Source organism: Dromiciops gliroides, chromosome 2 (assembly GCF_019393635.1).
Source record: "Dromiciops gliroides isolate mDroGli1 chromosome 2, mDroGli1.pri, whole genome shotgun sequence".
In the NCBI taxonomy this organism is placed as follows: Eukaryota; Metazoa; Chordata; class Mammalia; order Microbiotheria; family Microbiotheriidae; genus Dromiciops; species Dromiciops gliroides.
The window spans coordinates 603,445,649-603,457,787 of NC_057862.1; positions in this window are offsets into that span (position 1 = coordinate 603,445,649).

Here is a 12,139-nt window from a genome sequence, read left to right on the forward strand (position 1 = left end):
AGCCTACTTCTGGACTCTCCACACAGTAACCGTTTAATAAATATTCCTTGGGGGCAGCTAGGTGGCACAGTGGATAGAGCACGGGCCCTGGATTCAGGAGGACCTGAGTTCAAATCTAGACTCAGACACTTAACACTAGCTGTGTGACCCTGGGCTTAACCCCAATTGCCTCAAAAAAAAAAGTAAGTAAATATTCCTTGGATTGATTTGATGGAAAATTGGAGCCCCCAGGGAGTTAAATGATCGCCCCAGAGATACCAAAATTGTGTCATCATTGTCCTGTTCAACCTCTCTTAAGACCTTAAAACTCATTAGGCACCCAATTTTGGTGCTGGGGCACTTTTTAAAAATTCTAAACTTAAAGAACACAACCCCCCCACCAACAAAACAACAAAAAAAGATATTTCCACATGGAATCAAGTGCTTGCTTTAAAAAAAAAAGGCGTCATTCCAGGTTGCTTTCAAAATTGTCCTTACCTGTGCTTCCTTTTCTGTGCATTTAAAAAATGTTTCAATGGCTCTTTTTTTTTTTATCACTGTTGCCAATTGGTGCAATTGATAGAGCACCTAGTGTGGAGTCTGGACCCATACTTAGTAGCTGTATGACCAGGGACAAGTCACTCAATCTTTTTCCTCTTTTGTAAAATAAGAATAATAGCACCTACTTCTCTGGTTTCTTGTGAAGCTAAACTGAGATAATATATGCACGGTTCCTGGCACATAGTAGGTGCTATATAAATATTAGCTCCTGTTATTATATAGCTACCTTCCCTCTCCTGCCCAGCCCCCCTTAAAAACCTGAGAAAAAAAGAAAGGGGTGTGCCCCCTCTAACAAATAAGCATTGTTGAGCAAAATGAAGAAAAACCTTTTGAGAGCTTATAGTCAAACCCTGTTATTTTGCAAATTAGGAAAAGGAACCCTCCCGAGGTAAAATAGCTCACCCTGTATTTACAAAAAAACAAAATCCCCCAAGACCCAGAATCCAGCCCTGACCTTTGGCTCAAGAACTAAAGAATTTCGACTCAAGTCTTATCTATTAATTTAGTCATATTCTTTCTTTCTTTTTTTAAAATGAAAATGAGGGTGTTAAATGTGATTTCTGAGGGTTTTTTTTTTTTCAGCTCTAAATCCTTCTGTTCCTACTCTGGGCGTCTGCCCACCTGGACCACCTAAAATCCATTTTGTTTATGACTCCAACTCAGGCACAAAACTGCCTAGATTTTTCTAGCGCCTAAACTGGCTTGATTTTCTAGGTTGAGTTCTGTGTTCAAAATCTAATGCAACACCATATTTAGTAAGCCCTTACAATGGAAAGGCACAGAATTCATATATTGTAGGGCATGTATAGAACCCAGGCCCCAACATTCTCTCTGCCTGGGCTTACCCCAACCTGCCTCATGCTTCCAGGCAGAAGTGGTTCCTCAAAGGGATGGCCACATTGTTACAACTCACTCTCAGGCAGCTAAGAGAAAACCTTTTTTTCATCTTTTGTACTCACTATTGCCGTTCCTCAGACCTGGCTGGTATGCCTCCCCCAAGATGGCCCATTAACTCTTAATTATGAAACATGTATTAAGAGAAAGCAGAGCAGTAATAATTATAATAATCCACCCATAAACCTGGATCAATCCCACTTTCCCAGCAATGCACACTGCAAGGCGGGGGGGGGGGGGGGGGGGGGGGGGGGGGGGGGGGGGGGGGGGGGGGGGGGCGGGGGGGAGGGGGACAACACTTACATGAGAAGGGAAACTTCTGTGCTTGAGGCAACTCATAACTCTAGACTATAGACCTTCCTGACTTTGAACTCTTTAAAGAACAGTCTGCCCCACATGTCACCTTCTGCATGGTGATTTCTATTTTGGGAGCCATTGAAGCCGTGTTTTGTTTTGTTGTTTTCTTTTGGGGCAGTTGTTACAGCACAATTGATGCAGAAAATACTCAGCCAGGTACTTGAGGTTGGAGAGAGAGTTTATTATGCAAGGACTCAAGAGGGGGATTTCATCCCTCCAACAATGAGCAATGAGTCTTGTAACCCACCTGGTTATATACAAAAAGAGTAGGCATGGTATAGTGGCAAGTTTATCAAAAAGATGAGGTCAGTTATTCACTGAACAAAGGATGCATAGTGGCGCCTAGTCGTTAAGGGGAGGCTTGGCATTGCAGCTGGGGTACCATTAAGGGAGGCTTGGTGTTACAGCTGGGGTATCTCAAGGCCAGAGCCTGTCTGAGACAAGGTTGGAAAACAGAGATTACAGGCTACAGCTGCAGTTTGGAACATAGCAAGGTCAGGGTTTGTTTGAGATAGACGAGATCAGAGGCTATGTGATTTTCTATATCACAGTGAGGGATAAGTGACTTGCCCAGGGTCACACAAGTAATAAGGGTCAAGTGTCTGAGGGCGGATTTGAACTCTGGACCTCCTGAATCCAGGGCTGGTGCTTTATCCACTGCGCCACCTGGCTGCCCCCTGAAACAGTGTTAAGCTCTTTTGGCAAACAATAATCTTAAAGTTTGAGATCTGCAGAATTCAGATCTGTTCCTTTGTCTCAGTTGTGAGGCAGCAATATACAGGGAAAACAGTTCCCTTAGAGCCTGGGATCTACAAAGTTATTCGTATGTGCTCCCTGAGCTTGGAAAGGGTCTCCCCTTCCAGCCATAAAGGGTGGTAAAGGGCTATCTAGGCAAGCTTGGAAGGCTCTCCCCTCTCAAGCAGCAAATGGAACTGGAGAACAAGACAACCTTTCTCCAATCAGCTTTTCAAACAGCAGAGCATTCTCTGTTTTCTCTCATCAGCTAACGTCAGAGCTTTCCTCCAATCAGATCAACTCTCCACATTAACTGCAGATTCTGTCTATATCTAGTTAGCTGGAATATGCTTGTGTGGCCACCCTACTTTTCTACTAGATTCTCAGCTCTATTGGCTTCTGACTTCTGACTTCTGGATGTAGATTCTAACATCCCTGCAAATCCAGTGCTCTAGCCATACCACCATGCTGTCTTTCACTGGCTTCTTTCTTTTCAACTTTAAGTGACTTAATCTCTTAGTCAATCCAATCAGTCTAAATTAACCTGGGGCTTTTGGGTGTTGGCAAAAGCCCATTATTTTCTTACAGTGTCTAGGGCAAGGTATTACACCCCTTTTATGTAACTATTTTATTTACTAAAAAAGGCAGGGAAAAGAATTTCGTGTGAGAAACACAGAGGAACATAGATGGAGGAGGAACATAGGCAGTCCTGAGAGGAACCAAGAGAAAAACAAAAATGCTTCAGGAGGGGTACAGATAGTAACGATAGGACTTGAATGGAAGCTACTTGATTAAAACTACACCTGCCTGGGCAGCTAGGTGGTGCAGTGGATAAAGTACCAGCCCTGGATTCAGGAGGACCTGAGTTCAAATCCTGCCTCAGACACTTGACACTTACTAGAGCTGTGTGACCCTGGGCAAGTCACTTAACCCTCACTGCCCTCCCCCCCCCCAAAAAAAAGCCACACCTGCCTGACTCCAAAGAGGGAGTGTTCTCAGAGGCTGTGAACTCTGACCTCAACTTGGGACCACCCTCAAGTCCTGTGAACCAATAGATTTGGTTGATGCTAGCCAATTAGCCTGAAGCAATGTGTAAGGACTGCCTCTCCTCCAGACCCATAAAAAGCTACCACACACAATTACTTGGCAGTTTTTGGTGCTTGGACAGGCTTGAGGAAGAACCAGACAAGAGGAGGCCAGAGCTCTAGGCTAGATAGGTCTTTTCTTAACTTTCTGACCCAGGTGTTCTTTTTTGTTTGTTTTTGCCAGGCAATGAGGGTTAAGTGACTTGCCCAGGGTCACACAGCTAGTAAGTGTTAAGTGTCTGAGGTCAGATTTGAACTCAGGTCCTCCTGAATCCAGGGCCCGGTGCTCCATCCACTGTGCCACCTAGCTGCCCCAGGTGTTCTTTTTTTACTAATACCTGGTATGCTTTAATAAATGCTTAATGCCCAAAATTGGTGCTAAAGCTTCTAATTTATATTAGAAACCCTAGCTAATTGAATAAGGGGACCACACATTTAGTTTTACTCATCACATTACTTTGCATAAAAATAGTATCAGCCCTCAAGAAATTTAAATCTAAAAAAAAAGAAAAAAGAAATTTACAGTCTAATGAAAAGATACAATTTGTACATGGGTACATGGTGGTAGGTAAGTAAGTATGTGGAGTGTTGATCAGGAGAGAATTTGTATTTCATAGACTGGGGACAGAGGAATTGATTTGTTGTGGTTCATAGCCACCCCTTTTTGCTTGCCTATAAAAAAGAAATCTGTTGCAGAGCTAGTTTTTTGGCAGACCAGTCAGCGAATCTTAGACCCAGTCAATCAATAAAAACATGTCAAGTGCCTACTGAGTGGGATGGGAAATACACCCACCGACCTGATAATCAAGACTCAAGGAGAAAGGAGGTCAAAGCATTGCTTTTATTTCTTTTGAAAGAAAGGTGCACCACACTCACTGGGACAACCAGGAGGTGTGACACACAGAGATAAAGTACCAAGCAGTTTTTATACCCTTTACAGATATCTATTTTAAGCAGGATGCGGTAATTAGGTTGAAACTATATGTTCAGCAATAAATCTTTCTCTTAGGTCAGAGTGCTCTGACCTTAGGGGTCCAGCCATAGGTTATTTTGAAACTTATCCTAAATTTCCTGTTTCAGCAAATATTCTGTCATGTCTGCATAATGTCTTTGTGCAGACCCTAGTATGAGGCAACTTTCAAACTGATATGCCTATATTTAGCTGGGAGATAGTAGCTTCCTGTTCTTTTCAAGCTCGAGAGAGAGAGAGAGAGAGAGAGAGAGAGAGAGAGAGAGAGAGAGAGAGAGAGAGAGAGAGAGAGAGAGAGAGAGAGAGAGAGAGAGAGAGAGGGGGAGAGAGAGAGAGAGAGACAGGGGCTTCTAAGACCTTGAGATCTGATCACTAGGCCGAGGGGGGGCATTTCCCTCACAGTACTATATGCCAGACACTATACTAAACCATGGGGACATAAATGTAACAAATGTTATGAATACCCTTTGACCCAGTGATACCACCAGATGCATATCCCAAAGAAAGAGATCAAAGAGGGAAGGGACATATATACACAAAATTGTAGCATCACTTTTTGTTGTAGCAAAGAATTGGAAAAAAAAAAAGGCTGTTACCAGTAAATTGAGGAATGGCTAAACAAATAACGTGAATGTAATGGAATATTATTTCACCACAAGAAATGAGGAAAGGAAGAGATTCAGAGAAACTTGGTGAAGCACCCTCTCTGGAGCGACTTTCCCAACCCCCACTCATATAGTTAGACTTTCGTCAGAGTTCTAGGATAACCCTAGGGAATAGGTTTCTCGTGCTAATGAGCCCCCACCACTGTAATTCAATTTAGTGTAATTTCATAGGAGTAGTGATTGTTTCTGTTATACTTGTCTATTAATATATATTCAGTCTAGTCAAGTAATATTAGTACTGTCAGGACTCCCACCCCAAGACCACTCCTCTTTTCACTCCTCTCTATTTATTATTAGGAGGTACTTTGTTTTCCAGGGCTAAGCCAGCAAGTTGTGCCCTGAGCTTGTCATAACAAAAGTCCTTTGTGTTCACCCTTTGTATGAACTCTGCTGCAGCTAAATCAGAACTGACAGTCCCTGAGCTAGGGCGAGCACTAGCAGGAACTACATCTCGGTCATGAAGCCCTGCTACCAATAAACTTTTTGTCACTAAGCAACCTTGCCTCATTGTTGCTGTTATGCCTCAATGCTGTAGTTATACCTCCCTGCTTGATTATTTGTCTAGCTACAACCATATGTATCAAAGCTTAGCCTTGCTGCCTTGGTTTTCCTCAGCTCTAGAGCAGACCGCGGCATTCCACTTGTGTCTAGTTTGTCTCCTCCAATGGCATAAAGAAGGCTTTTTGGCTATAACCTTTGTGAGCTCTTGGCTATTTTATTTTTATTTTTCAGAGTTGACGGTATAAAGAGTTGACCGTATGACTATGATACTTTATTTTTCAAGGTTGACAGTACATGTTTTACATATCCAACCAATATTACTAGTACATGCTTTTTTTTTTTTTTTTGGTGAGGCAATTGGGGTTAAGTGACTTGCCCAGGGTCACACAGCTAGCAAGTGGTAAGTGTCTGGGGCTGGATTTGAACTCAGGTACTCCTGAATCCAGGGCCGGTGCTCTATCCACTGAGCCATCTAGCTGCCCCACATGCTTTTTAAAGTCAATCTTATATTTAGGGATAATTAGATAAGGTTAGACAGATTCTTATATTAGGCCCCAACACTTTAAACACTTGGTTATAAGTTTACTTGCTTAACCCCAGGAAGCTAACTAGAGGACCGCGACTCTTTCTTCCTAATGAGTAAGTGGTGAAGCCCAGCATGGTGGAGATGACCTAATGATATAGAAAGTTCCCCGACTATTTTTGTTGCTCCTCAACCCTTCTTTATCTCTATTGCCCAACTTGGGGGAATGGTTAGAAGCATTTAGTCATACTGACCCATCAAGCATGCCCACTTTCTATAGGCCCACCAGGAGGGTTAAGGTATAGGTCTGTCAACCAATGAAATCCTGTATTTTACTTTGTGTCATCTATATCATCTGGATATCAAGCACTATAAAACCAAGGCCCTGTAGAAAAGGGGGCGTCTCAGATTGTAAGGATCCTATTTAAAGTCTCCTGAGGTCCTATTTATTAAAGGGGGTCAGGTCCCTTTAATAAATGGTTATTAGCTTGCAGCTCTGCCTCAATTGTTTTTATTGCAGATTGGACATTTTGGGGCCCACACCAGTATTCTTCCCACTAACAACCAAACAGGTAATTAGCTAATTTGCTAATATGGTATAGTAAGAACTATAATTATAAATGTATTCAAATTTAAAATACAAAAGTATTGAGGTAAATATGTAGAGAATGTGTGACAAAGGGGTAATTTAGTTCCTGGTTACTGGAAATCCATTTTTCTTTTTGTAAAGTCTTCATGAAGTTCCCCTTATGTTTAACTTTCTTCTGACCTCTGAAGTTCAATGCCTTTGTCAAGTTCATAGCTGACACCTCTCTACCATGAGGAGCCACATTCCCTAAAGCTGTCTTTTCTCTGACGACTATTGCTCTTGGCTGAATGTATTATTTCCTAGTGGTCCAGTCTCTCAGATCCTATCTAGATATACTGTCTACTTCTGGTCCAGTCTGATGAGCAAGGAGTTCAAACCTTAAGGTCAATGAGCAGAAGAAGAAGCAGGTAACTCTGGACACCAGTATACCAATCTGGTACCCCTCTATCCTACTGCTTAGTTACCCACTGGTTGCATGCATCCTGAAGGTGGAAGGGCATTTAACCTTTTCTTCATACCAAGATCATCAGAAACTACTTTACTAGTCTCTTTCTCTTCCCTGTATTAACTCTACCCAAAAGTAAATAATAATAATTCAAAATTTTTATCACAGAGGAAGCCAGGTGGCACAATGGATAAAGTGCCAGGCCAGCAATAAGTGAGACCTTAGTTCATATCTAGCTTCAGACAATAGCTCAGTGAAGGTACTTAATCTGTCTCCCTCAATTTCTCTAATTGTAAAATAGGATTGGTAATAGTATCTATTTCACAGGGTTGTTTTAAGGCTTAAATGAGACAATATTTGTAAAGCATTTAAAACAATTCCTGGCACATAACAGACACTTAATAAATGCTTATTGCATTCTATCCAAAACGGTAAGTGGGCAAGGCATAGGCATATGTCACACTTACTAGCACTCCCTCAACTTTGTGTTTTAACTGTGGTCCGCTTTTGCCCTGTGCCATAGAGAGGTGAGACTGTAAGGAAACATAGAAGCCTGTTCAGCTTATGAAGTTTCATTGCCTCTCCATCGCCCTGGCAAAGCCAAGGGAAGGCAGTCGTGTTGCGCCATGCAGCATGCTTCCCTGAGCAGAAATCTGGCAAGACTTTTTTTTTTTTAGTGAGGCAATTGGGGTTAAGTGACTTGCCCAGGGTCACACAGCTAGTAAATGTTAAGTGTCTGAGGCCGGATTTGAACTCAGGTACTCCTGACTCCAGGGCCGGTGCTCTATCCACTGAGCCACCTAGCTGCCCCCAAGACTTTTTATGTATCCTGTGTCTCTGAGACCATGACACAACCCTTCTAGATACTCCTTTTTCAACTTTTCCTCCATCCCCTCCCCAATTTGTATCCCTTTTCCTATATATTCAAATCATCCCATAATTTCCAAATGATAGAATTGACTGTGAGATAGCCAGAAAGCAAGCATGTATTGTGCACTTGGCAGCTTGTAGGCTGCCAAGTTCTTTGTGCCTAATTGAGGGATATGGGACTGTAGACTCCCCTAGGCCAACTCTGCAGTTCACCTTGTGGTCCAGGGAATCTGTTTCCCATCCTCTTGATTGACATTGGTCATTTCCACAGAAGCAGATGCATCCTGTTGGTCTAAGCCTTCCCATTCCCACTAAGCATAAACATTAGCTTGTCATAGTGTGCATTCCCCCACCCCACCCTGTCACTTAAGCAAAACCCTTTGAGCCTTATTCTGACAATTACAGAAAAACAGGCACATCCTGTTGGCCTAAGACCATAATTCTTTCCCATTAAACATAAACATTATCTCCAAATGTCATGTAACTCCCTTAAGTTTGAAGAAAATCCCCTTAAGTTTTTATTTTTTTTTCTTCTTTAAGTTTTTCTGAGACTCTTGAAAATTATCACAATTATTTCCAGATATACCATTGTAAGGGGCTAAGATTCTAGCTAATCTGTCTAAAATATCTAATGAGTGGTTGCCAATAAATTATAAGCTTTAGCAAGAGTATTTAAGTGTTTAAGTATTTATTAAAGAGCATTAGGATCAGAGAGGAAGGTAAAAATCTAAGAGACCCTATCATCCAACTCACCATGGCGAAGTCAGGAACCAAAAGAGGAAGAACCCCTCCACCAGTATCTGCTTCCTACTTCATGTTCTCCAGTCTCTCCAGAAATGGGAGACTCCTCAAGTTGATTGGCTGGTAATTTTGATAGATAGTACGCACGAGCAAAAGTCACTTCCTGACACCAAGGACCTGACCGCATGGCTTGCCCTCAGACGCCTTCTCCTCATGGTGGAGCTTTCCTACAGTAAGTCTCCAGCAGGTGGCATCATTCCAATCTTTAAACCATCTCCCACAAAGTGAATCTTAAGTTGTTTTTTGTTTGTTTGTTTGTTTGTTTTGTTTTTTTGTTTTTTAGTGAGGCAATTAGGGTTAAGTGACTTGCCCAGGGTCACACAACTAGTAAGTGTTAAGTGTCTGAGGCCCGATTTGAACTCAGGTACTCCTGACTCCAGGGCCGGTGCTCTATCCACTATGCCACCTAGCTGCCCCCTCTTTGCTTGTTTTTGGTGAGGCAATTGAGGTTGAGTGACTTGCCTAGTCACATGGCTAGTAAGTGTTAAGTGTCTGAGGTCAGATTTGAATTCAGGTCCTCCTGACTCCAGGGCCTGCACTCTATCCACTTCGCCACCTAGCTGCCCCATGAATCTTATTTTGTAACAATAACAAAAAATAAATAAAGCCAACCACCAACACACTGTTCGTAAATTCTGTATCCATAATTCACCTCCCTTCTGACATATGCTTCTAAGGAAAGACGGTGTAATGGGGGAAATGGGATATGGGGTTTGAGGTAGGGGTTGGGGTTCTTAGGAATTCCTCTTTAAAGAATTACACCCTCTTGCACACAAAAGCAGTTAAATAAGATGGTAGTTTATTTAGGGGCAAGGGAAGGGAAGGGTGGGGGAAGGGAAACCATGAAAGAAATCCTTGGCCTTCTCATGGGGAGATAGGCACAAAGCACATGGCTCAGAGGTACCAATCTCCTTGAGTAAGAGGCTGGTAGGTACTTTTATAAAGGACTGATGCGGGTGGACCATCTGCCTGTGGAAAGTTCCTTTAGTGAGGGAGGACCATCCCCCACTGGCAGTGATTGGAGGAATTTGGGTGAGGGGTGACTACCGATCTCTCTTCAGGACACAAAGGCCGTAGCCACACCAAATTTATCTCCCCATGTTTAAGGGAGACCAGAATGGAAGGTGGGAGGTCCCGAAGCTAGCTCTGTCCAAACTGGTTCCTCTTATCTCTCTAGGGTATCTGTCCTGTGGTTTAGTTTCTCGAGGAGAAGATTCCTTGATGTGCCCCAGAGAACTTCTGGGGTGCTCTGCACCCCATGACAATGGGAACTACATTTCTTCATCTTTTCACTGAGGCTCATATTGGTGCACATGATGAGCAATGTTTGGCTTTCTTCAATCAAGCAAGTCCTGGTAAAATGGGAAGAGCACTGGTTCAAGAGTCAGAAGACATGGATTCAAATCCTACCTCTGAGGTAAGTCATGTAACCTCCTTTTGCCTGTTTCCACACCTGTAAAATGAAGGCATTGTACTAAATGACCTCTGAAATTCTTTCCAGCTTTAGATGCTTGATATCATGATCTTCTACTGTCTCTGTCTCTATTCTTACCATCCCATCATCTGTTTCTCCCCCCTCCCAAAAAAACCCTCTAGATCTGGCCCCACTACTCTCTTCTTTAGAGGAATAGAATTGTTATTTGTATCAATCTTATTTTCATCTGGGACAAATTTCATCCTCTTGGGCAATTTCCCATCCAATGGCAAAGCTCCAATGTCCCCACCCTAATCACTGTTCCACACACTTAACCCCCAAAGTTCTCAAAAGACATATCCATGTATGGTATATGGACATAGGTATGTGCTAGTGATGGAGGAAGCTAAAAAGGTTAATAGATAACCTATCAACTGTAGCTAAAAAGGGTTAACAGGTAACCTAAGACTTGATCAATAGTAGCTAGAAGGGTTAACAGAGAAACTAAGACCAGAATAACCAGAGTTACTATCAACCAACACTATCAGCAGAAACCTAGGGAAGGTAACCAGAGACCATTAACTATTTATTTTTTTGGGGGGTGAGGCAATTGGGGTTAAGTGACTTGCCCAGGGTCACACAGCTAGTAAGTGTTAAGTGTCTGAGGCCAGATTTGAACTCACGTACTCCTGACTCCAGGGCCAGTGCTCTATCCACTACGCCACCTAGCTGCCCCGCGACCATTAATTATTAATAGCCATTAATATTCCTAGATGACAGAAAACAGTAACTGCACCTAGAAACAAGATCTTAAGTAAGAGATATCATAAACAGAGAGACACTCTGGTTCTAACAAGTTTGAGCATGAACGTGTGCAGAAAAGACCTTAGGTTCACCTTATGATGTTTAAATCCCCAAAACACACACCTAGGGAGAAAGGTACCTTGCAGGACATCTTAGGACCCCAGGAAGTCCAAAATAGGGTGTGAACCTCCCATGTACCTCCTTAAGGAGGAGATTAAGATTGATGTAGGAGGTGAAAAAAAGGGTTAATAGAAAAACCTAAGACCCAAGCTTTAATTCAGATATTAGATCTAAAAAGGGAGGTAGACCCCAGTTAATGGATAACTTACCAGGTTCTCGTACCCATACCCACAGTGATCAGTACCCATAAAAACGGGTCAGGTCAAATAACAATAAGGGAAATGACAAGGCTATAGAAATTCTAAAGAAAAATGATTCTATTTTGAAACTAGCCATGGGAATCAGAAAGAGACATGCGTAGAAAAGGCCAAATTTGTCTCCAGGTTCACCTTATGACGTATAAACCCCCAAAACACATCTCCACTGAAAAAGGTACCCACCTCGGGGAGTTGGCTTAGGACCCCAGGAATTCCAAATTAGGATAAGCCCTCCCTTGTGACACCCCTAGGTGGAGAATATTATAATGAGCAGGACAGGCCCTCCCTTGTACCTCCCCAAGGTGGAGATTATTATAATGAGACTGATAATCAATTTGTCCGTACTATAAATATAACTGTCTTTTCTTTCTCTATTCAAGAGATACCTTTCTACTTTTCTGGTTCTCTCCCTGTGATCACTCACAGCATTGCAATAAAATTTGGTAAACTGAGTCACTGAGTCTTGTAATTCTTTTGGGACAACTCACGATCAATTTAACCCCAAATTTCCTGCCCACATCAAGATAATGAGGAAATAACCTACTTTTCTCACTATAAATATAACCATT